Source organism: Chinchilla lanigera, unplaced genomic scaffold (genome assembly GCF_000276665.1).
Source record: "Chinchilla lanigera isolate Chin_1 unplaced genomic scaffold, ChiLan1.0 scaffold00010, whole genome shotgun sequence".
Taxonomy (NCBI): Eukaryota; Metazoa; Chordata; class Mammalia; order Rodentia; family Chinchillidae; genus Chinchilla; species Chinchilla lanigera.
In genome coordinates, this window is record NW_004955411.1 from 27074765 (window position 1) to 27098000 (window position 23236).

The 23236-nt window shown below is 38.2% G+C and overlaps 1 protein-coding gene across 1 annotated transcript in view; it reads left to right on the forward strand.

Annotated features, from left to right (window-relative positions):
- The first annotated feature begins 21449 nt into the window (after positions 1 to 21449).
- Positions 21450 to 23236, forward strand: part of Grik2 (glutamate receptor, ionotropic, kainate 2) — a 663290-nt gene continuing 661503 nt past the window's right edge. The window contains exon 1 of the mRNA XM_005377815.1: positions 21450 to 21515. The gene's annotated coding sequence lies outside the window, so the exon portion shown is untranslated. The remainder of the gene's footprint in view (positions 21516 to 23236) is intronic.

Genomic DNA, 23236 nt, shown 5'->3' on the forward strand with positions numbered 1-23236 from the left:
TAAGATCTCCATTTAACATTAAAACTTCCTATTCAAAGTCATATATTTAGGAGATTGAATAGTCGGGACTGTTTCTATTTCTTTTTTTGTGTGTTTTCCAGAATGGATGGCTAATGGGTGTTTGTTGATGGTTGTCTGCAAGTTCAAAATACTTGACATAGGGGCTGGGGATTTAGCTCAGCGGCAAAGCGCCTGCCTGGCAAGCGCAAGGTCGTGAGTTTGGTTCCCAGTACCGGAGAAAAACCAAAAAAAAAAAAAAAAATACTTGACATATCTAGTCTGTGAAGCATTAAAAATTTAGATGCACATTTGGGACTTGAACTCATTCTATATTTGCATGTATTTATAGAAAGCATAATCTGAATTCCCTGGTGTGCATTAAAGGAAAAAGCTTGCTAAAATGAATCTGTTTTCAAGCTTCACAAAAATTGTTTAACTCTTCATCTTCAACTAACTTTTCACAAGTTTTGGCTCTCCTTCTTAGAATTTTCAGTTGCATGTCTACAGATTGTTTTATTGTCCACGAACAATTCAGATGAAGCTTCAATTCAAACAAACATTACAGTCTGTAACTCTATCTCTCAATTAGGTGGATATTTTTCCTTTCAAGCTCTTTGTTGAAGACTGAATGCAAGCTCCTTACTGATTACAGTCAATTTCATTGATTTGCCCTGTGTATTTGCCTGTGTTATATTGGTTTGTGGTCCTCTAAGAGGACAAGCTGGACCGCTAAAAAGATTTGTCTGTTCTACATCAAAAGAGAAGATAGGCGAGCAATAGTAAACACTGCTTTAGTGAAAGAATTATTTCAAGTACATATTATGTTGCAATTATACACACATACATACACATGTACAATATACACATATACTTACATACTTATGTATGGATAAGTATGGGTGTGATATGTATTATACATGCATATATATCTTCTGCATTAACACTCAGGAGTATGTAGTAGGCACTGACAGAGCATAGAAGAGGTGATTCAGAATCAAGTAAACAATATTTTTTCACCCCAAAGAATGTGTGGAATTAAATTTAATTACTGAGGATGTGAATCATGTGTGAAATAGATGGGATGGTTGTTTAATATGTCTGAAAAATAGTTTATTTGCATTCAGGTTAATGGAGATAAGAATCACCTGTAAGAAAAACCAAGGTACCAGTATATTGCAATAAAAAATAATACTTTTAAACATATATGTATTTATGTACCATAAATATGTTAATTATTGAACCGTGGTAAAATCTACTTCTACCATTAAGTAACAATACATAATACTTTGATCTGTAAAGCTTTTGCATATTTTCTCTTTTGTTTAATTTATATAACTTTGTAATAAAATTCATACCCACTGTCTTAGTCATGTTCTCATCACTGTGACACAATACTAAGCACCCACAAATTAAAGAAGGACAGGTTTATTTTGGCTAATGGTTTTTGGAGGGTTCAGTCCATAGTTGGCCTGATCCAATCCATAATCAGCATGGTGGAAGGCTCTGGAAGCAGGAGAACTGCTCATGTCACAGTGACCAGGAAACAGGGGAAAAAAGAAGTCAGGGAGGGAGATAGACCTTTGCAGGTGACATCTCCAGGGAGTCTCCTCTGCTGGCCAGATCCCACCTTCTAACAGCACATTAAGCCAGAAACTCATCAATTTACTAGTGACTATAGCGGCCCAGGATCCAATCACCTTCCAAAAGCTCCACCTCTGAATACATGAGGATTTCGGGGTGGGGTTGGGGGCATTTCAGATCTAAACCATAATACCAACTTTTCTGTGCTGCTGATGGACATTCTTTAATAAGGATGTTGCCCATTTTAGACTGTAAGTACCTATAGGGCTGGGGATCCACTTGGTTTCATATATTTTTAACTAAATTGGCACATAGGGTGGAAACCAAGTGGAGCTCCAGCCAATTTAGTTAAAAATGTATTAATCCAGTTACACAAAATAATTGCCTGAAGATGGCTTTACTTTTATACTTGTTACTTTGTGTTAGATACGAGCTTACTAGAAACTTTTCACAGTATTGAAATTATCTTGTGTCATATGAGTATTTATTGAGTATTATGATGCTATTGCTTGAGAATTTTTTTTTGGCTAACACGGCATGAAAATCTGCTGTTTTCTAGGGTAAATGTTCTATTTCTACTTTAAGAATCTTACATTTTTTTTGTCATTTGGGTTATTTCTACATGCCAGATATTTCTCATTGGCTGTTATCACTATTAAGAAATTTTAATAACTTTTATGTCTTATATTATTAAGAGAAGTAATATTCAGCTCAAATAATATGATACAGTTTGAAAACCATTAGATTGCCTGTCTCTATTATTTTAATATGCTTTGGTCTTACATTTTAACTGTGTAGCAGCATGATATACCTCATACATCTGTGAACTTAGAGATATGGAAATACCACCACTAACTGTGTGGTCTTAGATATATTCCTTTACTTTTCTATTACACAATCACTGCAGTAAAATTTGAACCCTTATTTCTGACACCTTGTTTATTAAAATCTAAATATGTTTTGCTACTAATTTATTTATAGTGGTAGATAAAAAGCCAAATCTACTAAATACATTGTTTTAGGATAGTTATCCCTAGCATAATGTAATGCACACTCATTTTCAGTCCTATGTGCTAATTTTTGGGTGAGAAAGAAAAGAGTAGATTTGTAGCTTATACGCTAGTAAAAAACTTGGGAAGCAGTTTATGCTTGTGAACATCATCTTATAGAAAGCTTCAGAAAAAGAGGTTGAGAATCTCAGGGTCTCTCAGTCTCTCTGCATTACAAAATTCCATGGCCCCTTCAATACATCAAAGGGGTACAACATGTCCTTTAATTTTTTTAAAAAAGCTTACAGAAATGGAAATGTTAACTACCCTGATTTGTTTATTACACACTAACTACTTCCTACAAATTACTATGCAGTACCCCATAAATTTGCACAAATAAAATAAATGAATAAATAAATAAATAAATAAACTTGTCCTTTAATTTACTTCATTTACCACACTGAGAGTTATTTTCTTTCACATTTTATTACACTGACATTTAAGATGTATATATTCAGTATAATTTGTTCCTCTTAGTAAATCAGCATTCATATTTATTTGTAATCCCAGCTTTGAGCAACCACAAATTCAAACATCAAAATAAATAAATGTGCCTAGATATAGTCTAAGTGCCAATAGCAAAAACAATTGCTGAAAAGGACCATGGATACAAAGATAAACAGGTGAATGGAAATGTGATTTATTTATTTCGTCACTGAGCAAAGGAACGCTTTCGCTGTATGTTATGTGTGATAACCTACATCTTAATAAGAAAACAGATGACTGAGAGAAGGAAACTAGAAGCAGTGGGAAAAGGTAGTGTTTCATGGATCTTTGGGAATTACAAAACAGTGGCAGGTGAGACAACTTCTTCACACAGTGAGAGGGATGGAAGTGTCCAGACATAACACTGGGCGAGAGAGAGAGACAGAGAGACAGGACCATCTGCTAGCACATTGCGCCATTCACTTGATGTACGACAGGTTACCTTCTACACCGCTCAGTTACCCTCTAAGGATTCCCAGGGCCAGTTTAAGAATAAAGCTCACATTTCTGAACAGAAGAGCATTTTGAAATGGCACAGTTGGGAAAAGCAGAATTTCACAATCCAAATATAGAAAATAACAATATATAATTGTTCAATTGGTCAGTTGATAAAAAATCTTTCACACTTGTCAAAAAAATTATAAATTATTTCCAGAAGCTTCTATTGTACAAGACAAAGAACTAGGTGTGATATTTTTGAAAGATTTCATTAACAGTAAGAACACTTTTTAAAATCTGAAGAACCATGTTCTGATATTATATCTTTAATGCACAATAGTGTCTTTGAAAAATTAATTTAACTTCTCAGAGCTTTCATTACTTTTTCCCTCTCTTTACTTGCTCTCCATACTTAAAATATATATTTAAAAGACTATATTACTATAACTAAAAAGTTTAAGTTTTTAGTTTCTGCAATCCTACTTTTTCCTAAATCTCTCATTTTTAATGCCTTGGAATTAATGCAATTCTTCAGAATAAATCAGTGACTATTGATTTCAAGGACCAGAATTCTGAGAGAGAAGGAATCAAGTAAGTAAGCAAATAGTGGGTTGGCTTTATTTACATTTTGGGGGTGGAATTTGACTTGTGTTATAATTAGCTAACCTTGATAAGAGTTCTACTTTATACCTATCACAAGGTAGCTTCTAAATGAATGCAATTACTCAGTCTCTTAAAAGCACACGAAAGTCTAATTGATGCACTGTGATATTAACTTTAAACATGATTTTATAAAAGATCAAATTTGCATTTAATAGAAACTTAACACTGACACTTGTCAAAGATATAAAGGAGTTCACATTTTCATACATTACAGTTTCAGATCAAAAGAAGTGCTCCTGAATGTCAACCCAAGGGAACTGAAGCCATGCTTGCTCCCGCTTGCTGCCCGAAGTGGCTATGCCAATTTCACCACCCCCTGATCCCATCTGCACTGATGTAAGAATGTACTCAGTTGCATGTCTTTAAATATACCTTCTTCTCATCCAACCAGAAGAGTTGTAGTTTCATAAATACAGTGAAATTCTTATCAGCTTTGTCAGTGCTAAGCAGTGGCTTGTGGTAAGCTTATAAATCTTTTTGAATAAATTGGTTATTGTAGTTGAACAGTATGATGCATGAGGAAATATTGACTATTCATGTTTTCTTGCTGAATGCGATTTGTATCAAAATAAAGAACTTCTCCACCAAAGTTACATTCTGGTAAAAAAAAAAAAAAGGTGAGAAAATATTGTACTTTTGTGATTGGAGAAAAAAATGGGGTGAAATTGGGTCATATATTGCAGGCTTTCAAATCTGGTAATTTTCTGATGGAAAGACAGAACAGAAGATTTGTAAATTCATTTGGAAAATGGAGGAGGACAATGAAGAGTTATTTCTTTTCCAGTTTTTCATTAAGGAATTTGCTATAAAGCAAAAATAGAGAGAAGCAAGATAAGAAATCTCTATATTTGGATACTTTCCACTATAGGTTTTAAAATATATTCTTTGCCTTGGAAAGACTATTTTTGCTGTTTTAGTGAGGACAATGAAGCTGTTTTCAATGGCAAAAGGACAGCAGATGGATGGTTTTAGGTGATGTGATTCTACGGCTTTTCCTGCCAGCTCTACTTGTTTGTATGTTGGTCAGGGAAGCAAGGCAGCAGCAGTCGAGACACACTGGGGTCTCCCTCTCTGTTTCACCTGTGTGGGATTCACTGAAATCACTAAGTTCTAATGTTTGAGAAGAAAATTTAGGCTCACTGTTCTTTCACCAGTTCCTGTAAATTGATATAGGATCTGTTGCAGTAATTGGGAATTTTTATGGTACTGTGGTGGATGGAATATGAAAAAGAGATAAAGGGAGACTATGCTTCTGGAGACATTGGTTTTGATTTTTAAAATATGTCTATTGTATATCATAAGCTTCCACTTACTTTTGGAACACAGAAACCTCATGTGAAACTGCAATTTCAAAGCTGTCGTAGTCAAACCTCTCACCTTGGATAAAACATTCTTGACACATACTGAGAGCTATAGCCTGGTTGTGAGTGTCCTGAGATGGGAATTCTGCTTGAATGATGCCAGCACACGTTGAGGCCAATTGACTCCTCAGGAGACCAGCTTCTTGCACTCACCTAGCTCCTCTTTAAATAGCATGTGTGTGTAGGGGGGTAGGACTCATGTTTGAAAGAAGTGAAGAAAGTGGGAAGGGCTGAGTCATGAGCAAAGAGAAGATTACTGCAACGAGGAAGCACCCCCAGGAGAAATCCGCCAGCACATGTTCTTGGCCCTCAGATCGCAAGGAAGACATCTGTAGAGTTAGTGTGAAAAGGGTTGCAGGAGAGACATCTGCAGCCATACAGAGAGATGGTTCCTTAGGTCAAGACCACTGTAAAGCTGAACTAGAGCAGAGTGAGGACCAGATGCTATGCCTTTTCCTGAGAGAGGACAAGAAGGAGACTGAGGGGAGAATCTTAGACTTTCTCCAAACCTTAGCAGAGGCAACTCATGCTCACCTCAAGCTGCCTGACCTGGTCGTCTTTTCTAGCGCCTGATGTGACAAGTATGAAGTGTGAACTTGGGGTGCATGTCAATCAAAACACAAAGATGTCTAGTTTTTGTTTTTCTATGTCTAAGCTTTTGTATTTTTACTTGGCAGACTTTTTTGTATTCTTCCTCAGATATTTTATTTATTAAAAATTGCAGTACTGTAAAAGAGGATGCATAGAGAGAGGGTTTTACTTTTCAACTTAATATCTAGTAATATAGGAGAATGAAACTGAGAAAGAACGGGGGGCATTTCCCACAATGGCCAAATGCGCCTAGAAATTTCTTTGAAGTTTTTTGTCTTATCTTTAAATTCATATCAACTTGATGTTGCTTTATATACAATAGCTACACAGGCTTATCTCAGAATGAAACAATGTATGAAACTTCTGAAAAATTACAAATGTAACATGGCACCATGTAATTTTGGAAGAACGAGATGTAATTCCAGAACCACAGGCCAAAATGCTGTCTCTCATTCTCTCTGCTTTTGTAACCCAGGTCAAGTTAATTATTACTTCCCAGTCTCTGTCCTTATAGGGTATGGACAAAAGGACCCTCGTGAAGTTGGCTGTATTAAATGAGAGAATGTGTCTCAGACTTAGTACGCTCTCAATGCACGGTGCTAGTGTAAGAAGTTGTGGAAGTTGTTATTTTAATGAATTACAGTATTGGAGAGAAATAGGTATTTCTAGAAAAGAGTCTTTTTGGAGAGCCAAGTGCCTCTCCCAAGAGAAGATAGCTTAAGCAGATGTAGGACTAGGGAAATATGGCAGCCAACCCCCAGTTCACACTGCTGTTGCAGTAGTCACAGAACAGGCTGCAAGGGGTTACTATGATTTACAACTTTGCCTTTGCTCTTGAATGTTATTTCTCCCACCCTTTCTTCCCTACTTGAGGTCCTTGGAATTTCTTTCTTTCAGTGCCTTTAGAAATATTGATTCACCTTTAATTAAAATTGAGTTCATTTTTAGTTCTTATTATTGCTACTTTCATCTTAGGCTTCGTATCCTGAAAGGAATTTTTACAGTTTTATTTTCTTACTAACACTAGCAAAAGCACGGTTGGTGATGGCATTCTTTCATATACGACTCCTTTCACAGAGGCAGGAGCTTCACCTCATGTCACTGTCCCCAGGCCCTCACCACAGAATCAAAGAGAAGCCACTTGGTCTGAACCTTCCCGAGCCTCTCAGGGGGCGTTACCTGTGGCCTATCACTAGATTCTAATCATTGTCCCTGGAGGAAAGAGCAAAAAGAAAAACAAAACACTAGGATAACTATTGAGGTATTCTGAAAGTAAGAGTTGGAATAAGTGAAAAATGACTATAAATGGGGAATTATTCAGCAAATCTAAGAATACAAATCCAGAGGACAACTCTTTTTTTGCAGCTATTTTAATGACAGAGTTTTAAAACAAATGAAATAAAGTGCCATATTTATCTATTTCTCTATTTTTCTTACAACAAAGGGCCAATGGGTATGTGTGGATTTATTCACTACCTTAGTTACATTTGTGTTTATAAAGACTTTTAAAGATTTTCACATCTTCTATACTAAAGAATAGGTATTCATTCAGAGTAACATACCAGTTATTCGCAAAGCAAATTGGATGGCAGTTATATAAATACTTTTTCTTGCCTTCTGCAATTTCTCCTGCACCTAGTTAAAGATTTAAATGTGTCTGTCTGCAGTGCAAAAAAAAGAAAGACCTGGAAATTTATAAGGATTGAATAGCACACTCAATGTCTACCCCATCCAAATTTTAGGCTCAGCTTTAGGGATCTTGCTTCAGAAGTGGGGTGCATCAGATACTAACTGCCTTTTTCTCCTCATACTATCATAACAAAATTGTGTGGATCAATTAGATTGGATGGCTTAAACAAAAGACATTGTTTTTCTCAGTTTTGGAGGTTGGAAGTCTGAGATCAGTTTGGTGGGCTGGGATAGATCAGTTTGGTCAAGTATTCTACTTCTACTTTGCAGATAGCCACCTTCTTGGGATATCTTCCTATGGCAGAGAGAAAAGAAAACCTTTTATAAGGGTGTCAGTCCCATCACAAGGGCCCAATATCAGGATCTCATCTAAAGCTAATTATTTCTAAGGCAGTTTTCCAAATACCATCATCCTGGGGACTGGGGCTTGGAGTGCAGGACACATTGCAGTCCATAACGTCACTGTATCCTAGGGTCACTTTTGCTTCTTTATTGCTAAAGTTGGGGGGCTGTCAGGATGGTAAGACATGCTTGGGATCTTTCTTGCCCAGTGTTCTGGATCAGCATTGAAGCTATTTTGCTACTGGTTCTGAACTAACCTTGATGGTACCATTTTTAAAACAGACTTTACTTTTCAGAGTAGCTTTGGGTTCACCACAAAATTGAGCAGAATGTAGAGAGTTTCCACTGTAGCTCTTCACTCCCCAACCGTCACCCAACCTATGCCGCTATCAACATAGGGTGGTACATGTAATCTAATGAATGAATCTGCATGAAAGCACCATTTTCTCCAAACATTCACAGTTTCCATTAGGGTAAGTTACTGAGAGTGTACATGTTATGAATTTTAACAAATGTCTAATGAAACGTAGCCACTGTTATTCATCCCTTCCTCTTTCCTAATCTATGGCATACACTAATCTTTTCACTATCTTGTTTTGCTTTTTCCAGATCATCATTAAGTTGGAACCATATCATAAGTAGAGTTTTATCTTTTTCATTTAGTCATATAACTTAAGGTTTTTCCGTGTCTTTTCATAGCTTGTGACTCATTTCTTTTTTATCCTGAATACGATGCTATCTTTGATTGTTTAGATTTCTGCCTTGACCTCAAGTCTCTGGACACCTGGATCTCTAAGTGCTCATTTTTAAGTGTCTAATTTCCAATCTCTGGTGCTTAGGTCTTAACACAGCTTCAAGAACTCAAGTTTTGTCTGATGTCTTTCTTAACCTAACATTAAATATATTGTCCTTCATTCTGCAAAGCTAGGTACCTCATTGGCAACTGTCCCTTTCTAAGTCCCTGACTTCTAATACTCAACCCCACACATGTGCCTGGCCTTCCCTTGTGTGGTGTCCTATCTTTGCCTGACAGGGGGTAGCAGTTGACAGTCAGGGAGCAGTAGTAGCGATACAGAAGTTCTTAGGCATTTCTTCCTTGCTAAACTTAGGCCTGTTCCAATCAGCAAACTAAAATCATACTCTTGACAAGAGAATTTTGCATTGGCAACATGAATACTATTTTAAAAATTATTCCCCCCTGCACACACAAAAAAACCACATTAAAACACTAAAATAATACTTGAGGTAAAATATTAAAATATTTTTTCTTACATTCTTGTCAAAATGGGATTAGTATTAGATATATTTGAAACTTATTAATGAAGACTATTGTTCTTAAAGCAAATGAATCACATCCCAAAGGCATTTGTTTTCCTTCTGTCCCTTCCTATAATCTCCCAACCTTGGAATTAAATAGGTTAAAAAAGTCTAAACTGGAAGAATGTGGGTACTTTCATACCTGTTCAAATTTCAGCAAGTTTGAAGGAATCAAAAGCCAAAGCTTGAATCAATATCCCTAATATGATCCAGAATTATTTGGTTCAGTTGTTCTGTCTTCATCTATAACTGATTTCTTTCACAGAGAATGAAATGGTATGACTCAGAAAGAACTCTGTTGAAAGCATTGCAGCATTAACCTTTCTTGGTTTCTCTCTACTGATATAAATGACATAACTGCATTTTGTGTTTGAATCTATGTGGGAAGTCTGAAGAGATGTTGTGAGAATTTATCTGTAAGTTTCTCAAATTCTATGAAAATATGAAAAAGCCTCTATATTTGGAAAACTGCAACAATAACAAAATGCACCATTGTTTCATTATAGCAGATGCAAATAAAATAAAATGGGAAGCCAGGTTTCACAAAACACAGTGATAGGTCAGGAATATAGAAGGTTGTAACCTTTGATATCAATAGTAGCCCCTTCAAATACTCTTTGATGAGAATGGAGACCATGCCAGGAATTGCGAACGTATGTCACAATTATCTTCAACTACACTCACAATGACCTATTGTTGACCCATCTCAGAACAATTTGGTAGTGTTTCCATTCTGTTGGAGCGGTTGAAATCTCCTTTATTTCTCTGTAAGTGAATGGTGAAATTCAGTGTTACAAAACGACAAATCATTTGATTTAAGAGGAAATGAATAAAAATTGACTTCATTCCACTTAGCTGTCAGCATTTTAACAGCAAAAGTATCTTTTACTCCTGGTATTGGACAAGATCTGAGAGAAGGGGCTTAGAATGCAGGGACAAGGAAGCAACATGCTTTTTATCCTCAGAAAGAAAAGAAATCTGCCCACATTTTGAAATAGCTCTTGGCTATGGGTCAAAATCACTCAATGAGTAGCTTTAGAAATTGTAGCATTTCCTATCACAAATAGAATAATCACTGTATATCTATCTGTGAACTGTTACAGGAGATAAAGTTTAAAGAGTAGCTACAGAAAATATTACATACTTGTAAGAAGCACCCATTTTATTAAATATTTTTGATTATTAGTGGGAAAAATTATGCATTATTCTATGAACATAATTTAAAATTTTCTGAAACTATCCAATGTTAGTCACGTTGTTCTATATTAAAATCATCTGTTCCAATCATGCATTAGGGAGTTTATTAAAATATGTACAAATTAACTCATGTGTGTTCAAGAGGACTTTCACCACAGGTATAATTTTTATCAGTATTCTCTGTTGTTCAAAAATATCTTTACCTGAAGTGAATAGTTCCTGTTTTCCAACAGTGAACCAGAACACGTGGCTTCTGAGTTCTATCAATTACATCTTCCTTTTCCAAACTCGAAGGTCTAATCTTACATTTCCTGCACCTCTATATAGCTGGCAATACAGCTGACAAACTTAAAATCAGTTTTGAACTTCAAGGGTTTACATGGGGTCAGTGGAGCTGGAAGTTAGGACTATTTTCTGTGAAAGGCATTTTACTAGGAAAAAAGAATCAGCCACTCTTTTTTTCATTGTCTATCTGAAATATAAGAAAATTGATGTATAAATACAATATTTTGACAATATACTGAAATAAAGCCCTGAAAATTAGTTTACTGTCAAACTGTTTGGGAATTCTTCTGGATTTAAATAAACTATTTTTATAAAAAAAACAAGGAACACTACTTTGAAGATTCCTTGAGGTACTGATAGGAAAACAAGCATATTATCAAAGTATATGCTCAGTCAGGAGGAGGCTTCCCATGTAACCTAGATCTCATTTTTAAAATAGTATTTCTTTGTTATTAGAGTCACGCCCTAAAAGTAGAGTGAAAGGGCATGAACTTCAAAAGTAAACAGAGCTGTGCTCAGTAGTGACTAAACAGATGGAAGATCTGAAAACCCCTTAGCAACAATTTTCGTATCTTCTTAGAAGGATTGTTTCAGGAGGATTAAATGAAGTACAATGTATAAATGTCTTCATACAACCGTTATTCACTAAAGATCTATTCCTTCCCATGCTCAAAGTGATGCAAGGACCCAGAAAAAAATGATATATCTTTTTTTCCTTCTCAGTAGATTTTGTAGAAGTTGAGGATGGATTATGTGCCTGAGAAAAAAACCTCACAAATGAATAATCTTGGGGAAAAAAACAGAATTAATTGAAATATAGTAGTGTCTCAATTATTTAGCTTTGGTGATAGTAAAGTGTCAATAAACTGCTAGTATAGAGATTAAGAATCCTGGCCCCTCTTAGCAGATCAGATGGCATTGCTACCTTCTAAATCATTAAGGGCTAGTAACAGAGGCTACCTCCAAAAATTGGTCATCTGCTGTAATTACTCTTTTTATCTCCTTCTGAAATTATGCTTTGAGATAAAATGAGGCAAGGCAAAACAGCCATAAATCTTGTAAGTTAGAGAGATAATTTTATTACAGTTTAACTAAAAGTTACAAATGGACAGAAAAATATAAACATAATTTGGAATTTTACATATTAGAAATTATAATACAATTGTAATTATTGGTTACATTTTGCATTGTGCTTTTAGAATAAGGAGTCTCTGGCAGTATTTTTTTGTCTGCTTCTTCTCTGACAGGCTGTGTGGCTTGAACAATTAATAATGAAATTAAAGCCTCATTCTTGTGGGGTTTACAGTGAAGCAGATAGCGCTAAGTGCTAAGAAGCAAATGAAACCAAACATAATGGGATTAGATGGTTAGGAAGGCCATTTTAGAGAAGGTAATAACTAAACTCAGATCTGTATGATGAGAGTACCTCAGCTACATGAAGCTCTAACACTACAGAACAACAGGGAGATGGAACAGGTAATACAGCAAAGGGAAAAAATGAGGATGCCATGTCTTAGTCTCTTTGTCACTGAGACAAAACACCGTATACCCACAAATTAGAGGAGAAGTCTTTTGGCTTATGTTTCTAGTGCTTTAAGTCAGTAGCTGGGAGCCTCCATTGCAGAAAATAGCATGTTGGATGGGCTTGTCAGAAGGCCTTCTGCTGAGGAGGCTGTTCATCAAGGAGGCCAGGAAATAGAGAGGTAAGGGAAGAGCTAGGAAGAGAGCTACACACTTCCAGATCACGCCTCCAGTGAGGATAGGGTCTCTCTTTTGGCCAGAGACCATCTACTTATAGTAAGTCAGCTGTAGTGTGCTTTTAATGTAATTATTTTTCAAAAGCCCTGCCTATGTGTGCATGAGTCTTTGGCAGGCCATACAGATATAATCTACAGCAGGCCAGATGGATGTCAGTGTGTTCAGGGAAAAGGAATAAAAACTGGTGTGACTGCACCTCTGTGAGTAAGGGCACATTTGGAGTGAAATTAAGTTAGAAACATGATTAGGATTTGCAGAATGATTTGCAGAATGATTTGCAGAATGATTTGAATATTATAAGGACTCATTAAATAAAGACAGGTATAGGTTTTCAACACAAGGTTGACGTAATACTGTAAGATATTTTGATGTTCTGTGGAGGATGGATAAATGGGGCAAGAGCAGAAAAAAGGACACAACTTAATATTTTATAGCAGTAGCATAAAGAGCTAGATGATGATGTCTTGGGCCAAGATCTGGATAACAAACATGGGGAGATGGATAGATTTTTGGATATACACTGGTGGGAAATCAAACAGGATTTTGGCTATGGTGATAGTGCTAAGAGAAAGGTGAGAATCATGAATGACTTGGAATTTTAACTAACTCAATGGTGTGTTCCTAATTTGCTGTTATTTATTGACACGGTGTAGATGAAAAGTAAATTGCTTTGAGTAGGTCTGAGGTTTCACTTGCAATTGAGTCTAGAACTTGTGAGATAGTTAAAAATTATAGACAAAATATTTTAAACCAAGATGAAGATTTGTAGAAGAAAAGAGAAAAGAAGAAAAGTTACCTTGATTCTCTCCCAATGAAAAATAGTTATCTAAGAGTGGGAAAACAAATTTACAGAATAGTGTTACAAGTTCAAATTAAATGTAATTTGTTTCAAATTAAATGCAATAATCATTAATATTAATTTTGGCCAAGTTCCATGTCTTAGTTTTGTTGGGCTGCTGTATCAAAATACCACAATGTGAGCAGCTCAAAACAAAACATTCTCTCACAGCTCTAGAACTCAGAAATTAAAAAAAAGATAAGCTATTGGGTAAGAATGGCTCCTTATGTGAGCTCTGCCAGAGAAATTTCCCATACTTTCCCTTAACTTCAGTGGTTAATGGCAGTCTTTAATGTTATTTAGTGTTGGTTATTGGTTACATCACTTAATCTGCCTCCGCATCCCAGTGCTTTTCCTCCCTTTGTGTATAAATGACTAATTTTCCCTTACAACGGAGGTGCAAATAATAAGGGATTTAAGGCTCATGTTAATCCAGTATGACCTCTTTTTACTTTAATTAGATCAATAATGATCTTCTTTCCAAGTAAACTCTTCATATTTACAGGTTCAAGGTAGATATGAATTTTGGGAAAGACTGGTCAACCCTCTACAGCCTACTTTTCTCATGTACTCTGTACATGTTTAGCAGCTTGGGTACAAATTCTAAGGAAGATGATGACTGAGTTTAATTGGAGTGATGTCTATTAAAAGTATTATGGCATTGCTTCCCGTATACATTAACTTTAAGCACAAAATGATCAACTTGGTATTTTAGTGGGTTTTGCTCGGTAAACAAAATTTGTTGCTTTTTCTGCAAGAAGACTAATTTTAAAGTTAGATTGTTAGATTTGCATGTTTCTTACAACTTTGAATGAAACATCAAAGCGAAAGAACTGTACATTCTCTGCAGCTTAGCTCCTAATTTCAGATGTTTCCGCGGTGACAGTCCAGGGGCATCTAAGTATTCCCTTCAATCTAGTGCTGACCATAATGGTTTACTCCTTCTGTAAAGAAACAATCATTCCATTAAATTTCAGAGACTTCATGGATGTTGAAATAAATACTTAAGAAAAATAAATACATAAGAAAAAAAGAAGCACAAAATGAATTAACTTCTTTACCAATGACAGCACATTTACAGGTTTATTGGTAGAACTCAATCTAGTATTGCTTTTTACCACTGCACAAAATTTATTTGAAATCTTTCTCTTAACTTATAAAATGACAATAACATGTCTTTACACTCTTGAGGAGTTACATAGAATGAGAAATAATCAAAAAAAGAGAGAAAGGTTTATAAATTCTAGATTCTGTCCCTTTGTAATGGGTACCAAATTCAGTAAGTCTGGCTCTGACATTTGGAGCTTGATTTCTAATTTTTTGTTGCAGTGTTTAATAAAGTGAAGTGCATATAAATTTGAAACTTGCATCTTGTGTTAGGTGAGTGAATAAAGAAAAAATAGCAATTAGTATATTTTCACTGATTTAGCTACTAAAATAACAATTCCTAATTATCAGATAGTATTAGTTTCCACATAACTCTTTTCTTCCATTGTTCTAAATAATGTGTATCTAATTTTATAGAATTAACTGTAAAGCTATCAATTTGTCATCCCCAAAGAGCATTCCAGACAATGTGTTTAACCACATTCCCAGTTTGTAAACAAGTTTTGGTTGGATAACTCTGTTTATGAAATGAAAATGTGGTCCACAAGCCCTTAGTCCCTACAGTCCACAGAAAAGGATAAATCTGCTCCTGATTTTTACCGTAGTCAACTACAGAAAATATTTATGCAGCTAAGTGATGCGTTGCTATTGTCCATCTCTTTGTACTCAAATTTAAGATGTATTTACAGATGGATATTGAACTGCAAGCAGATTGAATTGGTTATATATTAAAAGTTTGTTGGGACAACAGACTGGAGAATAAAAGTTTATTTTTTGACTCTCACACTTCTCATTATCATGCAGCATATGGACCTATGCTTTTACTTTAGCATCCTGTTTCCCTTGCATTTTAAACTTACTGCCTCATCCATTAATTTACAGAGTTAAAAACCATAACGTAATTCTATTACATCTGTTTTATCCTCTCCAACAGTGAGTATCCATGCCAGCCCATGGTAGTAGCATGTGTGATGCTGTATTAGGGAGAGATGTGAAATGCTGGTGATCAGCCCAGTACTCAAGTTCTTCCTGAACATTAGTCCTTGAAGCTCAGCTTATCTACTACAAGATAATTGAAGGATTTTCTAATTAGAATCACTTCATTAATTTAGGGGAGGGAAAATATTGATATCCTACTTAGTTCCCAAAAGCCCTTCATTGTAGCTTTCTGCAACAGGAATAAGCCTTCCAGGAAAGGCTCACTAAAGGAAGAGTCATAATTGTGTACTTCTTCTATGGTGGAGTGACTCAGTGAGGTTTTTCTAGCAGAATAGCTCTTCAATGTTCACACTACCAAAAAAATGTAACTATATAAGGAGATGGGTATGCTAATTAGCTTGATTGTAGCAATCATTTTCTAATGTATGTGCATATAAAATCATCTTGTACACTGCGACGGTTGACCTTAATTATGTCAATTTGATTGACTTGGGTAGGTCATGGAGCATGACCTTGGGTACATATATGATCCCTGGTTCCTTCCTCTGTGGCACTGTTTCCCTGCTGTGTCTACCAGCTGCCATGAACTTAGCAGCATCGCTTTACCACACCCTTCTGCCGGCTCATTCTTCCCTTGGAGAAGGCTGACCTTAGACCGAAACCTCTACAATAGTTCACAATAAACCACCTCCCCTTGAATTTGTGGTGTTTCGCATTGTGTCAGGAACAGGAAAGCTGACTAATCAAAAACCTGGTACCACAGAAGTGGAGTTGTTGCTGTGGCTGCTCCTGACTGTGGAGTTCAGAAACCTTTGGATAGGTTTAGCACAAAAATATTGGGAAGGGTTGGAGGACTGATCTAGAAATAAACAAAAGTGCAGTAAGCAGAGCCGGATGGGTGATTCAGAGCCCATAAGTCTGAAATGCTGATACAAATGTGAACAATATAGGCCAGGTTTAGAAGGTTTCAGATGGGTCTGAGAATTTTATTGGAAATTGAACTAGAGGCCATGATAAACTATAAAGGTTTGAATTCTAGTTCTCCTTTTACTAAATGCTTATAGGTAAGTTACCAAACCTCTCTGAATACAGTTTTTTCACCTTTAAAATGAAAATTTTGCAGTTAATAGGACCGTCTAAAAATTTTAATGTGATATTTTATGGAAAAATGTGCCAGATAAATTACAGTCTCCTCCTCCAAATCTTTGTGTTAAACTTCTGAAAGGGTAGGTACCATTCCCCAATGTTTCTGAAAATATGTATCTAAAAGTTCCTTTGAGATCTAGCTAATAAGGCCCTGTGTTTTGAGGAAGTATGTAATTTTTGCCTTGCATTCTTTCCTACCCTACACAGATTGAAGGTTTATTCCTACTTTTCCATATTCTAATAATCTTCATTGCTTCTTCATTGGTGATAGAATGAGCAATCTTGTACAAAATAGTTTCTGGTACAGCATACCTCTCTGACAGATGCCACATGTTGTGGAGTACCAGGGTCCTGCTGCTTTCTTGTCAGTGCTTTCTACAAAGTTTGGAAAACAGAAATAATCATTTTGGGAAAAAAATTATCATATGTCCTTAGAAATATCTTTAAAAGTATATTGTCCATATTTTTAAAATTTATGGTCTTATCTTTCTTTTCCAGGAACACAGAGGTATTCAGTAAATACTTGCTAAAACAGTAGTACTCCATTGTGTGTAAATATCACATGGAAAACCTAAATTACAAATAAACAATAAAATAAAAGATAGATGATAAGGAGTAAGGAGATAGCTGTTTCTCAAGTGGGAAGGGGATCAAGAGATAGAGGTGGGGGGGAAGGAAGGGAAAGGGAATGAAAAAATGAACTAAAATGTGTTATATACATGTACAAACTCTACACAAGGAATGTCATCATTATGTACTGAAAACTTACGGTAACATAAAAATAAAAACACGAGTCAGAGGAATTCTAAAAAATATTTTCTAAAAGAATAAATATATTATCTCACAGTTGAAATAAGACTTAGAGGCATAAGTAAGGGCAACAGTAATGGAGTAGATGAGAATAAACAGTGTAAAGATTAACACCTCAAGATTAAAAATTTACATTAATAGAAAGGGTGAAGGAGAGTCTTTGGAACATTTGAATATTTGCCAGTTATAGAGACACAGTGGCCTGGAATGTTGGCTAAGAATCCAACTACATTTCATAGTCTCTCATACACTCATGTTCCTAGATAAAAATGTCTCACTTTCTCTATTCCTTTTAAACACCTAATTCTTTCTTCTCAAGACTGAGTTTGTTTTCATCCTTATTTTATGAAGAAAAGACAAAGAACTACAAAAGGATCTCATATCCTCTTTTTGTACCTGCTTTTTCTTCCTTTTCCCTACCCTTCTTGAAAAGTATGGTACTGATTCTTTTAGTGGGACCAAGCAGAGCAACAGCTGTATGGGAGTTAAAATGATGAGAGAGGGAAAGTGATTACGAAACAAAGCAGATAGCATGGGTTTTGGAGCTCACTTCAGAAAAGTGGATTCTTAACACCACATTTAGAAACCCATTGACATATACTCTGCCTATACTTGAGTATTTGGATTAATGATCCTTCTACTCAAAGGTAATAATGTTTATACTTGAACCTGTTATCTCTTGAGTAGCAAAGGATATCCATCCATTGATTGCATGCCTGTCAGAAAACTAACATCCTGTACTTACTATCTTGTGTTTAAAAATAAAATCCCTTTAGCCTACATTGTCCACCAGATATTGTCCCATTTATCCCTTTCATTCAGGAGCAAAATTCTTTGAAGCTGCTGATTTTATTGTCCTCTTCAATTCTTGTTCCCCTATTCTCTGGTCAAATTATTTCAGACATGGTTTAATCACTACTACTACAGCCAGACTTCTGTCATCAAAGTTGGTTCTTCTAACTCAGTGGCTGATATTTCTTTATTCCTTTTGATATTTCCTTCTCATCTCCTCAGTGTAAAAATTTTGCAGTTTTTCAACCTTCAGTGTTGAGAAATTTTAGTTTCCTGACCACGGTGATCTAGATTATCTCATTTGCCACATGTCTCTCTGAGCTGGTGGGTAATAAACATAACATTTCCTTTGAACTCCAGATTGTGTTGTACCACTACCTATTCAATGGTGCCCAACAGAAATCGCAAACCATATGTCCAAATCCATGTCATTTATCTGACAACCTCCAAACCTCTTCTCCTACAACCTCCTTTATCACAATATTCCCTAGTTAACTCAGAGTTTAAAAAATGAACAAATTTTGAAGTCATTCTTCATCTGATGCATTAGCCAATTCTCAGCCTTACTTAAAAGTGTATCTAGAATGTGACCACTCTCCACCATTTCTATGCCACTAACACAATCCCCCTCACATTATACTTTTATCTAGATTATTACAGTAGCTTCCTAGCTGGTTGAGTTGCTCCTCCCCACCTTCAACCTCTACTAAGTCCAGTCTACTGTTAATTGAGCAGCTAGCATTGCTCTTTCCAGGTGTCCCATGTCACCTCTCCTCTAGTCAATTTTTCTTCATGGCTTCTGCGTTGCTTTCAGAGAAAAATCCCTAACTTCCCAGGACATAACCTTCTCCTCCCTCAAGTACTCTGCATTTGCAATATCCTCTACCAGGAAACTCCTTCCACCTATATCTTTCCTGGAGTTCCTTCAGGTTTTTAACTCGTGTCAAATAATCAGGGAGAACTTCCTACCCATTCTCTATAAAGTTATCCCTTCCCCTACAACTTTTTTCCCAGTGTGCCCTATTGTGATTACTCTGATTTATGTTTTAACTCTCTGATAGACAACATCTTGCATATTTGCTTGTACATTTACTTATTATCTATCTTCCTGCCACTAAACTGAAGACCTCATAGGGTAGAGGTTTTGTTTACTTTGTTCATGGCTGTTTTGCTACCACTAGAACAATATGTGACATGTATTATATACCCAGTAAACATCCCAAGAGGTTTCAGAAATGAATAATAGATCATATCATTCAATAACAGACATTAATTATTCTTAGAGAAATTCCCTGGATCATTATAAATTATTAACATGTCTGTATAATTCATGCCCAGTTTTGTCTAAAACGATCTGAGAGAATGGAAACAGGTAGAAATCGGGACACTTGGTCTGCAGTCCTGGAACTGCCCTTAAACCACTGAGATTCTTAAGTCTTTTTTGATCTGGTATCCTCATTTGTAAAATGATATTTTGGGGCTAGATCAGTGGTTTTTAGTCTAGGATCTCAGAAGAGTTCTTTACCAAGCACTAGACTTCAGGGTATCTGTGCATCTCCTATTAGTTATTATAGGCAAAACTTCAAGACCTTGTACACATGCATATGTTTTCTTTCTTTCTGAGATGTGGGAAAAGTCTATGAAACTGAAATGTCCTTGAAGTTTCCTCTAGTCTTAACTTCATATGTGTCTAAACTTTGAAAGGGAATGGCAGAAGACAGCCTGCTGCTGCACTAAACAGCTAGAAAGGAGCTTCAGTTCTGTCACATTCTGAGAAAGTCACTCCTTTTCTCTCACTTTGATTTTTGTCACCTGTAAAATGAAGGCATGGGATTAGATGATTCAAGAAAATGCCTTTCAATTCTGCATTCAGTTCAACTAAATTAGGCCAAACAGTCAAACAACCCCAGCAGTGAGCTGGGGAGTTCACATAGGTCCTGACTTCCTCTACAGAGCTAGGATCCCGCAGCTGTTAATGTAGTGAGGGCACTGTGAGAAGTGAGAAAGGAAGTCTGGGAGAAGCTTGTGCATAAGACTATAAAAAGGGACTTAGCAACATTCTCCAACATGGAATATGGTCTTAGGGAGACTGAGAAGCTACAGGGAAAAGTTTCATAGCTGCCCAGAAGCTAATTGTGTTCCAATGTTTTTAAATGTTTAACCTATAAATCCTGAAATAAATTATGAAAAAGATCTCTTCCTTGTATGGAAGAATATTTTGGAGGGTTAAATGGATGTGTATAATCTAATTCTCTCTGGTTAGTCTACTTTTCTCTAGGTAATATTTGCTATTGAAGAGATGAATTTGTCAAAACATGCATAATTTTAATTTGTTTCACTTCGTCTCAGCTCTTTGCCCCTAGCCCCTTCCCTTTGCCCTTGCTGGGGATTGCTGTGTAGTACTTTTGTGTGTCCAGTTTGTTTTGGAAAAGAAATCCGTAACTAGATTTGATGATTACACACAGCACCAAAACAGTCCTCCCATAAGCCTCGTCTCAGATAGTGTGGCGGGGGCAGCCGTGTGGAAGGTGGAGGTTGCTGCAGTAATATCACTATTCTTCCATTCACCTTCTGTATGCCTATTGCATGTACTACCATTCTTCCATTCAGCACCTACTTCGTGCCAGACCCCGCGATAAACATCCTCAATAAAATTAAACATATTCCATCTTCTAGACTCTCAGAATCCTCAAGAAACAGCGGTGGATGCCTCCACCCAGGAATTTCCACTGGAATCTACTGTGTCAGGTCTCTAGCTCCTCCTTCCCCGAAGGAGGCGGGTCATGGTGACAAAGAAAGGGTCTTTGGCTAGTAGACAAATTGTCTTCATTACTCCCTTGGGGGAATGGGACTGAATAGGGTATTTTTTTCCCTGAGCCTGGCCCCCACTCGGCTGAGCTTGGAGGGCCCATTAGCCTGCAGGTCACAGCAGCTGGATCCCAGGCGCCTGGAGCCGGTCACGCGTCTGTGCTGCCCGCTCCAGGATTCACAATGGAGTCATTGACTATTTATTTACTCGGCACAACAAGCCTGCTGTTGACTTAATTACGGGAACCTCCCAACCACCCCCGGGATCTTTAAATGACTAACGGACACTCCATTGCCTCTAACTTATCTCTCTTTAACGTAAGTCCTGGGTCTTCCCCCTCCAAGCCGAAGCAGAAGGCAAATGGGGCTGGCGCCTAGAGCCCTGCGTGGTGACTCTTGAGTGTAGAGATCGGTGCTTCGGGTAGGACTGAGTTTCCGTATGATTTAGGGATGGACTGACTCAGAAACTAGCCCCAGATTGTGAAGGGGACACTGCTGCAGCAGAGTCCCTTGAGGGCTTAACTCTCAGGGGGGGAGGAAGACGAGGAGGGAGACGAGGTAGCTAAAGGACCACGCTGATTCCCACCCCAGCGTTCCCTAGAGAATCAGAGCCTGTCTGCGTGTGGGCCTTCAGCAATAGAGACTGGAGCGCAGCCTGGGTCCGGAGGGCTGCGAGGCTGCACAATGCCTCAGAATCCCACCTGGCTCCATCCTTCTAGCGCCGGTTTCAAAACTGTCTCGGAGTCCAGCGCTCAGGGCCTGCCCTCAGCTCCACTTAAACCTCCTCGCGAATCACAGCTCTCCAGTTTACTCTGGGGAAAACAGTTAAGTCTGAGCTCTAGTTAATATTGCAGAGCTGAGGATAAAATAGCGGCAGTATTAAATAGATGTTGACTTTTCTGACCCAGAGGAGCTGAATCCGGGATTGTTTGCGGACGCTAATCGCTTCCACGGAGAGCTGGGGGGAACCTGGTGTGCTGGCTGCCGCGGCCCCTCCCTGGGAGCCTCGCTGCGAGACGACCCAGGGAGCCAGGCACCCCCTCCCCACATCTGACCTTTAAAAAGGTCCTTCAGGTAACTTAGAGAACTCAGTCCACCCGACCCGAAGTACTCCAGTGGCTTCTCTCCCCATCCTTTGAGCCTGCCACCTCGGGTCTGGAGCCTCCCGGGTCTCAAATCTAACTTCTTTCCCCCTGCAGTGTGCTTGGGCTGTGAAGTCATGGCCCTAGAGGGGAGAGGGGGCGTCCTGTACTGAGACCCCACAAATGTGCAGAGATGGCCCGCCAACCTTCTGACACTCGGGAAAAGTCCATGTCCATGCACTTGTGCTCGTGAACACGGGAGGCAGGGAGCGAGGTGCTTTGACTCCGGCGCCGGTGGGAGCCCTGGAAGCCAGGCAGAAACGCATCTGTTGTGTTGGGGGAAGCGGGGGTGGATGGAAGCAAAGATCAAGATATTTCCCGCAAACCTCAAAGGAAAATGCGGTAGTGGAACTAACAGGGCCACTTTGGAGACTACCAGCTGCTCTCCAAATCCTGGCAGCGGAGAAGTTTCGTTGCTATGGTTTCGGAGAGGTAGAAAAGCCACCACCCAGACCCGAACGAGGCCGGGCAGCTCAGGCTGCTTGTCGTCCGCTCCGCCAAGGCAAATTCCTCAGGCTTTTTGCATCGCTCTCTGGCGGAGCGGCTCGGTCCCAGTCCCCCACCCCACCCTCGCCTTTCCACGAGGCGGGCTTGCAGCACAGGGTGAAGCCTCCAGCCGGGGCCTCCTCGCAGCCGAATCTGGCCGCGCCCAAAGGGCTCTCGCTCCAGTTCTTGCAGTACAGAGGCGGGCGGGCGCCCGGGTGGTCCCCGCAGCCCCGAGCCAGCACCGCCGCGAGAAAGGCGCGCGGCCCCTTTAAAGCGGGCGGCGAGGAGCCCCGGGCGGGAGGCGTGTCCGTCCCCGCACGCTCCGCGGTCTCGTCCCCGCCGCCGCCGTCACTCGCGCTGCTCGGCGCCCGCAGACGCGCTGGGTCCGGGAGCCAAGCACTCCGCCGGCTC